The sequence below is a fragment of the Heterocephalus glaber genome, unplaced genomic scaffold (genome assembly GCF_053883595.1).
Source record: "Heterocephalus glaber isolate CG9 unplaced genomic scaffold, H.glaber_assembly_v1.0 deba00000347, whole genome shotgun sequence".
NCBI classification, from domain to species: domain Eukaryota; kingdom Metazoa; phylum Chordata; class Mammalia; order Rodentia; family Bathyergidae; genus Heterocephalus; species Heterocephalus glaber.
Window position 1 is genome coordinate 53,956,005 of NW_028258143.1, and position 14,129 is coordinate 53,970,133.

Consider the following 14,129-nt stretch of genomic DNA (forward strand, 5'->3'; position numbering starts at 1 on the left):
CTGGGACAGATGGTGGAGATGGTTGCCAAAATTATGAGTATACTAAATGCCATGCAACTATAAACAATAAAAAAGAATCTCAGCTGAGTGTGGAGGGCATGCCTACAATCCCACCTTGGGAAGCTGAGGCAGGAGAATTGCAGACCCTGTCTCAAAATAAAACATAAAAAGGGCTGAGGATGTAGCTCAGGGTAGAGTGCTTGCATGAAGCCCTGGGTTCAACCCCAGTTCTGGAAAAAAAAAACCTTACACGTACCAATTTTAATTTCTTTTTTTGTTGTTGTGATATTATATATGTTTTTAATTTAATTTTATTTTTTCTGATGTTTTTGAGACAAGGTCTTGCTATGTAGTTTAGACTGGCCTTGAGCTCACTGTGTAGCTCAGGCTGCCCTTGAACAGTTTGTGACCCTCCTGCCTCATCCTCCTGAGTGCTGGAATTACAGGCATGTGCCACCATGCCAGGCAATTCTTTTACATTATTTCTAACAGTTTTAATTTATTGAATTTTAAAGTTCTATATTAAGGTTCTTGATTCTTGTATCTCGTCAGTGCATTGTGACTTTTATCATTTGGAAAAAACCCTTTCCTTTAATGTTTTAGGTGTCCATTTTTTAAATAGCCCATAACTAGATTATTTTTTGACTCAAAACAGGACTAGGTTTTAAAATAAAAGAACTTTATTTATATTTTTATTGTCAGTGTATTTAAATGTATCCTGTTATCTTGATGTGTGTTTTACATTCAGGTTTTTTTTTCTGTTTCATTTTTCCCCGTTTCTTGTCTTGTATGGGATTGATCAAGCTCTCTTTGTTCCATTTGTTTTCTTTTAAGAGTTGGCAGTTATATCCTGCATTTCAATTTAGATGGTTAACTTAAAATTTTAACTACTGTGCTGTTTTCTATCAACACCTAGAATTAATCCATCTTTGTGTTGTAAAAGAGGTGAAATTTTACCTCCACCATTTTTTAGTTTCAAATTCATATAAGTCTCACATGACACAGGAGTCGTCGTAAGGAAATGAAGCCCCCAAAAGTGCTATACCTAATATGGTTCAATGAAGAGGGGCAATTGGGGAAAAATACTTAAATCGTGTGGGGAGGCTAAAGACAGATAAGAATTATTCTGCCCAGGGCTGTGGCACACACCTGTAACCTAGTACTCTTGAAGCCTGGGGCAGAAGAATTCCAAGTTTGAGCCCAGCCTGGGCATCATAGCAACTTAGCCAGACTCTGTCTCAAAACAAAAAAATTTTTTAAAAGAGGATCTGAGGTTGTAGCTCAGTGTGAAGGCCCTGGATTCAGTCTTCAGCAACAGACACACATACACACGCGTGCGCGCACACACACACACACTTATTTTAATGAGGACTATTTCTACAGAATTCTCTTTGTTATGACTCTTGTCTGAGAATATATCTCTTTTCTCCTGCTATGGGCAGAACATCTTTTACACGTGAGTTTTTCTTATCTCCTGTGTCTGGGAAGAAAAAGAAAGATTAGAATGAGTCTCTTACATTTGTTGTTTTTAAACTCAACAACTCAAAAACACATTGTTTTAAACACTTGAGTTAAAGTGTCTTTAACTTAAAATAATCTGTAAGCCAAAGCAGCATATTATAGGGTGGCTTATCCTGTCATCTTTCAACATCTTTCCATTAAGCAAAAATTTATACTCTCTGACTTTCTCTTTCCTGTACTGCTATCTCTACAAGGGAAACAATTTGCCAGATTTGTTTTATTTTTAAGTAAGGATGAATTTTACTGTTTGGATTTTTTAAAATTTTGGCTTATTCTTTTCTTTGTGTGCTACATTATCTTTTACTTTGGAGTAATTTTTGTCACTGTTGTTTTTTTTTTTCTACTACTTTTTTCGTACAATCTAAAAATTTTTAGTACAATCTAAATTTTAATAAAATCTAAAATTTGTGTGTGCTTTCTTCAGCTTCAAGAGGTGTTATTTAATTTTTTTCTTGATGATTTATTTTACTCTTCATTGATCCTGTGCTTTCCTTCTGGAGCTCCTATTAGATAGATTGTTTCAGAATGTTAATGATGCTGGTTTTCCTCAATAGCTGTTGATCCTGGGTTCAAATGAAGAACTGATTTACAAATGAAGAACTAGGTTGGTGATTATAGGGAAGCGGTGCAGGTTTCACCTACTTTTGGGTGGCTATGTTACCTGAAAGACCTCCCTTTGAATGCAAGATCAGATGTAGGTTCTGTGTAGGTGCATGGGGAATGTCCATGTGAAGCAATTTTGAAGATAAATGGGTGTGGAGCAGGCACGTGGATTATTATCAATCAGAATTCTTCATTTTAAGTCACAGAAACTGACCCTGGCTAATTGATGCAGAAAAATAATTTATAGACAGGGTTCTGTGTTGTGCACAAAACTGACCAGAAGGCTGAGAATCAGGCTTGGAAAACCAACAGGAACCGAGAGGGCCATAGCCAAGTGTACCTTGCAGGAGCGGGCTGGTTAGGCTGCTGCTGCAGCCATGGTAAATACCATTCCAGACTCAGGTGGAAGAGCTAGTGTTCCAACTGTGAAATCAGGATGCAGGGCACCTGCCAGGCACTCCAGGATCACATGTGGTGGGCAGAAGAATGGTTCCTAATCCCTGAGGCCCTAGAACATGATCTTTTACATAGCGAAAGGAGCTTTGAAGATGTGAATAGGTTAAGGGATTAGAGATGGAGAGATGACCCTGGGTTATCCGCAGGGACCCACTCTCAGGACTTCTTGAAAACAGAACATTTCCCAGCTGTAGTCAGAGGGAGACCTGACTATGAGAGAAAGATCAGAGCTGCAGCACAGCTGGCTTTGAAGGTGGAAAGAGAGCACCCACATTACAGAATGTAGATGGACAACAGCTGCTGGAAAATGCTCCTCTAGAGCCTCCAAGAAGGAATGCACCTTCTGGACACCTTGATTCGAGCCTGCTTGTGATCTACAGACTAAGACAATAAATCTGTGCTGTTTTGAGCCACTATGTTTGTGGTGATTTGAGCCACTATGTTTGTGGTGATTTGTTCTGGTAGTGATAGAAAACTGACATCTACACACCTGCAGGTTTTCCCTGCCATGATGCAGAAGTTAGAGGGATTCACTCCTGTGGCTGACAGTGCACATGCCCTTCCGTACAGAGCTGCCTGTCCTCTCCTATCACTCCCCCATCATTTGCCTGCCTTGCCCTCTCCCTGCCCTTCTGCCCTCCCCAGCCAAACCCACACTGATGTTTTTCTTCTGCCAGTTTAGGGCCACAGGGAAGCCACAAACTCCGTGCTTTGAAAATAGCTCTTTAATAAATTATCCTGATGGTCGATTCAGAGCCTTCTTCTGTATCACTGTAAATGTAATGTAAATGTCCTCTTGAGTTTGGAACCTCTCTGGTTTGCTCTTATCTTTTTATTATTTTAATCATTTTTAGGTTCATTTTCTGCTGCTAATTTAGGGATGTGTTTGTATGTGTTGTCACTTGTTGATGTTGATTTTTTTTGGGGGGGGTACCGGGGATTGAACTCAGGTCCTTGCACTTGCAAGGCAGGCAGCAGAACCACTGAGCTAAATCCCTGGCCCTGATGTTCATTTTATTTATTTAGTGTCTACAGGATACTTCAAAAATTTTCTTAAAATGTCTTCCTTTCCTGTTTCCCAGTATTGTGTGTTCTTTAAGAGCAAAACTTTCCCCCTTATATTGCAAAAGGGAAAAAAAAAGTTGGGCTGGAAGGGAACATAATCTTTTGTTTTTTGGTACCGGGGATTGAACTCAGGTCCTTGCACTTGTGTAGCAGGCGGCGAAACCACTGAGCTAAATACCGGGCCCAAGGGAATGTAATCCTATCGGAGCCTTTTTTTTTGGTACCAGAGATCGAACTCAGGACCTTGTGCTTGCGAGGCAGGTGCAGTACCTGGCCCCTAGGGAACATAATCTTATAATCTCAAATCACCATCTCGTGCTAATTATTTATTATTTAGACTGGTTGCTCTGTACCTGCAGCTTAGACAGAATCCAAAGGAGTAGAATGTCCTGGAAGAGTGGGTCACGTGGGGAGGGTTCCACAATGGAAGCAAGGCAGACTAGTGGGGGTTAGCACTAGGGGCAGTCCTGGGGGAAGCAGAGGTTGGGAGGATCCAGGTTATCATTGGGGAAGCCCTTAAACAGGAAAAAAGACAGACCTAGGTTCAAATCTTGATTTTGTCCTTTGCTAACTATGCAAACTTGGTGTCTTTGAGCTTTAGTTTCTTCACTTGTATGAGGGTGATAGTGTCAATATTGCCAGATAGCTTATAGTAGATAAGTGCTTAGTATGGATTTGGTATATAACACTATTGGATGTTCCTGAGTGCATTTACATGGATTAATCTTGTTTAATCCTGATTATTAAGCCTGCTACACAGATCAGGAAACTGAGGAATACCAAATTTAAATAAGCTGCTGACAGTTCTAACCATTAATGGCAGAGCAGGAATTTGAACGGAGACAGACTGGCTCTGACATCTCTACATCTAAGCACTGGGCTCTAGATGCCCCCATGGATAAGGCTCCTGGGCTGAGTGCTCTTCAATTTTCTCTGCACTTTTAGAGTAGGGAGCCATATTCATTTTAGGAATTGGGATGGGATTGAGCCAGCAAGAGGGGCTAAATGGTCCCACTAATAGGCAAGCTGGAGCTGGCAGGTCACTACAGTTTATTGTTTATAATCAATGTGCATTTATTGGTTTATTTGCTTTTATGATTTACTTTTATGGAGTTTAACATTTATATAACAGCAAAGTATACAGATCTTAAGTATACAGCTCAATGGTTCTTACATATGTGTGCACCTGTGTAATTGTACCTGAGCCCCCATAACAAAATTAACATTTTGTTCTTCTTGTAAGAGGCTTGAGTCATTTTCCCTTCCTAGTTAAAATTTTAAAGATCAAAGAGAGTATCCTTTCTTTTAAAATTCATTCAGGGATACATCCATTTACCTACAAATGCACCTTGAAACTGTAATGTTAAGTGAAATAAATCAGACACACAATTTTAAAGATTGCATGGTTTCTCTTATAGGAGAAACCCAAAATATAAGCACAAAATAAAGGATAGATAATAGGAAGTAAGGACATCTTTTTCAAATGAGAAAGGGAAAAATAGATGAGCGGTGGGTAGAAGGAAGGGGAGAAGGATTTTTTAAAAAGAGAATCAAAGAAAAATGGAAATAGAGCTTTTTCAAATGGGAAAGGGCTTAAGAGTTGAAGGGATCAGGGAGGGATGAGAGGGGAAGAGGACAAAAAAAGAATTGAGATGTATTATGCACATGTGTCAACCCCCCATGATAAATGTAATCATTATATACTGTAAACATGTACTAATAAAAATACATTAATTAAAAAACTCACTCAGGGAAAATCTGAATGAACCCTTGCTAGCTTTACCATTAATAACACCTGTAACACATGATTACTTTGATTTCTTGTTTGTTTACTTGAGACAGGGTCTTACTGTAATCCAGAGTGACTTTGACCTTGCTATGTAGCCCAGGCTGGCTTCAACCTTGCAACCCTCCTGCCTTGGCATCTCGAGTCCTAGGACTACAAACTCACATAACCATTCCCCAAGATAACAACTGCACTAAGATCTTTATAGTATTGTATTTATTTGTTTTGTTCGTATGTGTTTGCCGCACATGCTATTTACATTCCTTGTATAGCGTTAGCACATGTATGTGGCTTCTTCATTCCCTTTTTATTCCCTTTTCTTCTCTTCCCTTCCCCTTCCCTCCATCTCCTGATCCCTTTTTGATTTCAGAAAAACCTATAGTATCGCTCTACTTCCTATTATCTTTTATTTTGCTCTTTATTTATAATTTGGATTTCTCATGTATGAGAAACATGATATTTAAGCTTTTTAAAACAGGAAATTTGAAGAAGAAGGCTTATCTGGCTCAGACTGGTTGAAACCATGTCTATCTGCAGGAAGAACAGGCAACATTCTGATGTCAGAGGGCAAAACCTGCCTTCAGGTGAGGCTGATATTGCTGTTTTCCTGAACACATGTCCTGTGAAAAGCCATGAGGTTTGTCTGCACGTGTGCAGACCCTGGTTTTCTCCACCCTACAAATATCCCTAGACCCTGAGGTTGGGGGTGTGGATTTTGAGGCCAGGGACTCTCCCCTTGAACATGGCTGCCTTGTAAATTAAAACTCTTGCAAAACTCTTCACTTCTAGGCACCATCTTTGTTTTCCGGGCAGCAGGCTGAGACAAGCCTGTTTGGGTAGCATAATCACCATCCAGGCTGAAATACAGACAGTTTCCACCACCAACACCCCCTCATCCTCTTTCCCAGTCAGTACCTAGCCAAAGATAATTGCTCAAGTAACCTCTATTGCTATACATGACTTTAGTCTGTTTTTAAATTTCATGTAAATGGAACATAATTTGTGTCCTTTCGCATATGGTTTCTTCCACTCATTCTGTTTGTTTCTTATTTTGATGCAGAGGAAGATGCTCAACAGCCCATGGTGTGTAAGCCAATGTCCACACTTTATGAGCAGAGAGCTAAGATGGACCCCGAGGGTGCTGGACACAACAGCAGGAAATAGGGGTGAGGAGGAAAAACCGGACCAGGGAGAGCTGCCTGCTGTCTGGACACTCCTTGAAGGCCCTCGGGACTCCCCAGGCCCCAGGGGAAAGATCCTGGAGCATTACAGGTGTGCAGGGAATGTTAGTTCTTTTCTCTTGCTCTGGTTCTCCAGGAGTCAGATTTTAAGAAGGAACAAGTGGCGAGGTTTGGCCAAGGGTGGCACAGTCCTCGCCCTTTTGCAGCTATGGCAGGGAAAATTCTGAATTGCTCTATACACTGGGGCAGTAGATGTCCTGCCTCCCTGCAGCCAGGGAACCTCATCTCTCGGGGGAGAGGCCTATCTTCACCATCGGAAGCAGTGGCTTCCATTCCCTCACTTTTAGAGATAATCTCAGTTTTGTTTGTTTCTTTGTTTTCTTGTAAGAGCCAAGAACTCTCAAAGGTCCTTCTTGGGCTTTTTCCAGGAGTGCCTTTGAAACACAAAAAAATTCTTAAAATTCTTACACCTGAACACAGAGGGTCCTAAACTGCTAAACAAAAGGCTACATTCCCTTCCAGAGAGGAAAAAAGGGGAATATCGCACGTTCTTTCTATCAATAAATCTCTAATAGGAAGAAGAACAGGCCACAAATAACTACCTTGATTATCTAGCCTGCCCCACTGCCCTGGATTTTGTTTGTTTTGTTTTTCTGGCCCCAGGGATCAAACTTGGGACCTTGCACTTGTGAGACAGGTGGGAGGACCGCTGAGCTAAATCCGCGGCCCTTGCCCTGGATTCTGAATCCTTGCTTCGTGACTACAAGGCTAGGGGAACCTGACTAAATTCTCCGTGGGCTCTCTGGCTCATTTCTTGAACTATAGACTGGAGCTGGTATTCAGCTTACAAGGATATTTTGAATAGTAAATGAAATTAGCTACTTGTGAAGCTTGTACTTAGGATCCTAATAAGTGTATTTCCTCTGTTAATTTCTCCTCTACCGAAGGAATCACCTGCTTTTGTGGAAGTACCAACATCTGCATTGGATGGCCCAGACTGTAGTGGTCTGAGAACAGGCAGTGTGTGGGGCTGGGTAGGGTGAGGTGGAGAGGGGAAGCCGCACTGGCTCACAAAGGCTTTTCTCCCTCTGTTATGGTCTGAGAGGCTCAGAGTGTAACTTCATAGACCCCAGAGACACTTCTGTGCTCTCAACAGTGGTGCTCAAACCTGACTGATCATTAGAATTATCTGAAGAATTAAAAGAAATTCTCCAGACCTTATATATAGCCCCTTCTCCCACCCTGGCTAAGAATGTGATTCAGCAGAACTGGAAGAGATACAAAAGCTTATTAAAATAAGACTCCCAGGTGATTCTGATGGGCAGTAAGCTATAAAATATTTTCCTGCCCCAAAGCCTAATATTTAAAAGTACCTAGGAGGGTGAGTCGGTCCCAGCACCCGGAAGGAAGCTCCCCCACCGCCATCCCAGGCTCCTAGGGCAGTGAAGCTCAGCCAGTCCCAGCACCCGGAAGGAAGCTGGGACAGAGGCGTCAGGGCCCTGAGCAGCGGACCAAGGCAGTATGTCCAGAGTGCGGCCTCAGAAGATTCGCCTGAGTCGGTGCTCACTTTCTGTGCCGGGTATTGGGAGTGTGGGCTCGCTGTCTCCCCCAAGGCTGTGTGAGCTGCTTCTGGGGTTGCTGGGCAGCCAGTGCCCAGCAAGCTCCCCATGTGTTTGCACCCGGCCGTGCACTGAGCAAAGGGCTCCGACATTTCGCATCGCTGTTGTCCCAAGCTTGGCCACAGAGATCCCAGCAGATGCGCTTGGCTTCCGAGGTTGCCGCTTGGTTCCCTGGGCTCGCCTCACCTGTCGCACCCCGGCTGGCAGCTGGAGGGCCGCGTGGCCCTGAAGAGTTTTGCTTCACTTCCCTCTGTTTTGGATTTGCCGTCAGGGCCTCATTTCCTCTTATTGCTTATAATTCGCTGTGTTATTTCATCAGTGCATAGTGGTTACATTCATGGTGAGGTCGGTACATTTAAAGCGTGGAATGCAAATCAGGCCCCACCTGGGGCTTTGTGGGGAAATCTGTAAACTGTGGATTGCTCTCAAAGTCACTTCTATGGAGCACACAGTCCCTGTACCCTGGCATTGCCAGCTCAAGGCCCGGCTCTGTCTGGATGATCCTTTCTTTGTGGCCGGTGCAGTTGGCCGTGGGGCACAGTGTGAGGGCCCAGCAGCATCTGGCCAGGATGGGGTGCGTGTGTGCGGTCAGGGAGGGATTCCAGGACAGTCTGGTGCAGTCAGGAGCCACAGCTGTTGGTGGACACCGGAAAGATGGTTCCTGCAGCTTGGCAGGCGCAGCTCCGGCGTGGGGCTGTGTGCAGCTTGCAGCCTGGTGCAGGATTTGGGGCCCCAGGAGTGAGGTCACCCAGGGACAGACTTACCCTGCTCTCTGCCCAGCTCACTGTGTGGAGAGGAGGAAAGCACTCGGGGACTGCGGACACCAGGGCAGTGTGGGAGGGAGGTCAGGTCTCAGCCTGTGGTCACCCGCTCAGAATGACGTCACTCACCTGGCACGAGGCAGCGACTCACTGGCCTCTCAGGGAGCAGCACCCCTTCTGGTGGAGCCCATAGCCCGAGCCAGAGATGCTGAGCTGAACCAACCATTAATGGTGGACACCCAGCCATCGGGATCCATTCGTTTTTCAGAGCCGCTCAGTGAAGCCAGGTGAGGTGGTGCAGCTCTGCTACCCAGCACTCTGGGAGGCCCAGGCTGGGTGACAGCATCTTAGTGAGAAGACTCTGACAATCACAATCACACATTAAATGGGCTGCTGATGTGGCTTAGTGAGAAGGTCCTGAATTTAATCCCCAGTACTGAAAATAAGTTTTACTGATTTGTAAAGACCTCAGTCCACGGGCAGGGCTGGACCATACATCCCCAGGAACCTCCAGCCTCTGCTGTCCAGGATGCTCTGTGGTTTCATATTTTAAAAGTAAAATTTAATAGAGATGGAGAGAATGTTCGTCCATCTCCAAGTAGGCAGGCTGGGGCTGTGCTGTCCTGTCCCTCTGTCCTCTGAGCGGAGACAGACAGCAGCCAGAGCAAACTGTCCCCAGGTGAGCCCAAAGGCCTGTGGAGCTGATGTCCGGGAGGTCACCTGGAGCTCAGCCAGGATGGCATGCTCTGCCCTGCGAACTCCGCAGAAGGAGCCCATTGATGGCCCTGCTCCTGTGACTATGACCGAGTCTCCGCTGCCAGGCTTCCACCCTAAAAAGCAGCATTGATGACACAGACACTGGGGACCCTGGAACCAGGAGGGCAGAGGCTGCTGAGCCAACCGTGTCACTGGGGCCCTGAATGTGTGGGGTTGAGCTTGACAGGCCAGGTCCCCACGCCCATAATGAGATGGTAGGAGAGCTGAGGCCTGGCACACCCCCTCCCAGCAGGGAAGACACAGCCCGAACCCCGAGATGCAGACAGGGATGGGGCACCTAGGGGAGGCCACGGCCCAGTGGGTTTCCTGCAACGGTGCCCTTCGCCTGTCCTTCATTCAGACTGCACATGTTATCTTACTGTGATAAATACATCCTGTCTGGCAACACAACCTGGATTACCTACTGAAGAAGCCAATGAAAAATGGCCGGGATCTTTCTAGGGTTTCCCTTTCTGCATAGCGCAAGATTCATCAGCCCCTCCCACGGCTGTGTGGCCAAAGGCAAGTCTGACAGCACTGGTGTGAACCCTGCAGGCCAGGTGCCCGTGGGGACATGAGAGGAGCAGTGGCCAGGGGCATGGGTGGGAGCCACCAAGCACAGTGCTCTGGGGATGGGTGCACACAGGGCGAAGGCACTTGAGGCTGCCACGCTGACCCTTTTAAACACTGAAATTTTAGGTTTTATTAAAAGCTAGTTCTATTATTTACATAAATCCAAGAAATAAGGGCAAGTGTAAATACCAAAACAAGAGGCAGCATAAGTGAGGGCAACAGTGGGAGGGGGCCAGGAGCTGGCCCCAGGTGGAGCTCAGGAGGTGACACCGACCGCCGTGCAACCACCGGGTGCCCCAGCACTGCAGCAGGTGAAGGGGCTGCCTTGGACTCTGGCTGTGGTCCCAGCGCTGGGCAGGAAGCTGCAGGTGGAGCTGGCTTGGGCTCCGCACGTGGGACTTCAGCTGGGGCTGGAGCTGGTCCTGTAGTTCCAAGAGAAGAAAAAGTCACCAACTGTCCATGTTCCCTCCCAGGGCAAAACCTCCCCACTGCCCATCAGACAGCTCTGCGCACAAAGCCTCCCCAGGAAGTCCTCCCAGACCGTGACGGCTGAGGTCTCAGTGACCCCAGGTCACCCCAGCACCCAGAAGCTGGCTCTGTGTCTAAAGGCCCATCCCTCCCCTCATGCCCACAGGCCCACACCCCGTCCTCCTCACCTGTGGGCTGTGCCTCAGTGGGCTCAGCTTGCTCCAGCTGGGCCAGGAGTTCAGCTGGTGGATTCTCCTGGGAGTGCAGCTCCACCAAGAAGTGGAGGACAAAAAAGGAGGACCTGGAAAGGCAGGTAGGAGGCAGAGTGAGAGGCCTGGCCTTTCCTCCCATGCTGCCTGCCCAGGGAACATGCGGAGATGGACAAGTAGGCCTCCTGCCCCAGCTAGGCGTGCTCCAGCCCCACCCTCTCCATGCCCAGTGGGGCAGTGCTGGCCCAGGCAGCCCAAGAGCCTAACAGGAGGCTCCGTGCTCTGTGGTGTGACCGCCCCCGCCTTGTTCAGGGCAGCCCAACACACTGTCTGCCCACCCGTCCCCACTGTCAGCTGCATGAGGACAGAGTCTGGTGTCTGCTGCGTGTTACACTCAAGGGCACAGGGTCACTGCTCTGTAAGGATCTGAGACATGGGGGACAGTGGGCATCTGTCCCGCCCACCTCTCCTCAGGCTTCAGCTCTGCAGTGCTGTGCTGCCCGGAGTCTATGCCGCTCCTGGGCTCCTCTTGTACTGCTGCGGATCCACACCTAGGGAGCCTGGGAAAGTGCCATCTACTGCAGTGCGAGGAATGCTTGCTAGGCTGTCCAGGGTGACTGAGGACTCCAAACAGCACTGAAGCCCCAGAGGGCAGGGGTTGCATCTGCTCTGGCTACTGGCGATCACAGCCGAGCCCTGGGAAGGGTCTGCACAGTGTGTCTTCACATACGTCCATGGAATGGGGACCCCACCTGCTCTTCCCTGATGTCAGTGGGCCTGGGCCCTTTGCTTCCCCACAGACTCCTGCTCTGGGAAGACCAGAGGCCTGCCGAGTCACTCTCTGGTCTCCTTTACAGGGAATGGACAGCCTTCCCCTGTGCAGGGCTCCTGCTGTGTTATCACAGTGCTTGAGTCCTAGTTACCCTTATTTTACATAATAGCCCCAAAGCACAAAAATTGTGATGCTGGAAATTTGATTATGCCAAAAAGAAGCCATAATGTGCTTCCTTTAAGTAGAAAGATGAAAGTTTATCATAAGTATATATGTATAGGAATAAATAGGGTTTAGAATGATCATGGTTTCAGGGTCTTGGACTGTATCCTCTGGGGACAGTGGGGACGATGGCTTTCTCAACTACTAGGTTAGATCAGCACACTGAAAGAATAGGGATTAGCATTGTGATGGATGGAGATGTAGAGAGGAATAAACAGAAGAATTCGGAGTCATTGAACATTTAGAGAGAGGGCAAAAATTTAAAAAGCTCAAGAAAGCCAGAGAACACGAGAGCCCTGTACACCTACATAGCAGATGAAGAATGTCAGAGTCAGATAGTAGAAAAATACCAAAAGTATCATTTCCTTCGGCCTCTTATGGTCCTTTCTGGGCTGTTCCCATCCCACCTTTTCCTCAACCCTTTGCAATCTCATCAAGGTAGAAGTAAAAACCAAATTAGTTTTTGAGCTAGTTTGAAAGTGCCTCACAGTAGAAATCTAGGAAATGCTTAGATAAAATTAGGAAAATACCTACCTGTATCAGACTACCTTCTGGTGCTTTATTGTTTAGATGATCAGAGATTTTTGCAAGCAGCCAGGAGCTTGGAGGAAATATTTATCACTCATATTTTTTAGAAGTTTGAATATTGTCTGTCTATGCTCTTTGGGATGTGTGTGGTTTGGCATTTTCTTTTCTCTGGAAAGCATGAATTAGGAGGACATAATGGGTGCAAAGCTGGATTACTGCTTTTAAGAGGTCTGATTATTTGAGGGGAGCCATGGGGGAATGATTAAAGTATGTTATGTGCATTTACAAATCTGCCAGAATGGAACTCTTTAATCTGTGTGACCAACATACACTAATAAAAAGTGTGGGGGAAAAAGTTTTGATTTTTTAAAAATTTGCTCACATTTGTGGCAAACAAAATATAAAAATTAGGCTTATTGGCTGTAGATACACCATGCTCACATCTTCTCAAAATGTGCAGAGTTTATTTAAATAAATAAATGCTTGTAAGGGGTCAGGTACTAACTTTAACAACAATATGTAGCAAAACAGTACTAGACTTTATTTTTGTCTAAAACAAGTTTGCTTAGGACCTCATAGGGCTAACACTCTATAACTCGATAGCATGTATGTCAATAGGATTACATTACTTTATTTGGGAATCTTAAAATAGTTGGGAGGCTTTTTTGCCATTTCTTCTAATAATGCTTCAGCCTGCTGTTGTGAGTATGGAGATCCTGGCCCGGCCGCTGAGAGAAACAGACAGCCCATCTGGAGCAGGCCTGGGCGCATGAACTGGCACTGTCAGTTCCTCCCCTGGACCATGAAATTCCAATAGAAGTCCCTTTGTCTAGATAGGGGACTGACTCAGAATAGTTTCCCTGTTCTTCCCTCTTTTCTTATTTTTACTCTTTTCTCATCTCTTATTTTAAAAGGCCAAATATATAAAAAGTATTGTTTCAAAGTAAATAAAAACAAGGAAAATTGTAGTCTGAACCCCCATGTACACGTCACCCAACCATGAAATTATTGTTCATAGACAGACATTACCCCACCCTCACTCCCCTACTTCTACCAAATTATTTTGAGGCATTTGAGGTAAATCTCAGATGTCATATCATTTCTGCTATAATTATTTCAGCATGTGTCTCTAAAAGACAGGAACTTTTTTTGGTGGTATGTGGTATAGGGTATAGGCTTTGCATATGCTAGGCAAGTGCTCTACAAGTAAGCTACATCTCCAGTCCTATTTTAAGTTTTAATATGAGACAAAGTTTCAATAAGTTGCCCACACTGGCCATGAACTTGCCATTTTCCTGCCTCAGCCTCCCAAGTAGCTGGATTATCGGTATGTGCCACTGTGCCTGGCTAGATATGATGGGTTTTTTCTTTTTTTCCAGTACCGGGGATTGAACTCAAGACCTTGCACTTGTGAGGCAGGCACAGTGCCACTGAGCTAAATCCCTGGCCTTGATAGATATGACTTCTTAAAAATCATAATGACCATAGATTTACCACTTCTAAAAATACCGACACTTCCTTAATAGTATCACATATCCAGTCAGGTTTAAATTTCCTCAATTATTTCATAAGTATCCTTTTACAATTAAGGATATGACTTGACATTCAA

The 14,129-nt window shown here is 45.5% G+C and overlaps 1 long non-coding RNA gene across 3 annotated transcripts in view; it reads left to right on the forward strand.

Moving 5' to 3' along the window:
• Positions 1–14,129, forward strand: part of LOC101715499 (uncharacterized) — a 139,045-nt gene that overhangs the window by 32,403 nt on the left and 92,513 nt on the right. For 2 of the 3 annotated variants that reach the window (XR_015447139.1, XR_015447140.1), the window contains exon 2: positions 6,492–6,703. This is a non-coding gene — a long non-coding RNA (uncharacterized LOC101715499). Of the gene's footprint in view, positions 1–5,909; positions 6,016–6,491; positions 6,704–14,129 lie in introns of all 3 variants that reach the window. The other variant, XR_205766.4, reaches the window with a different exon arrangement.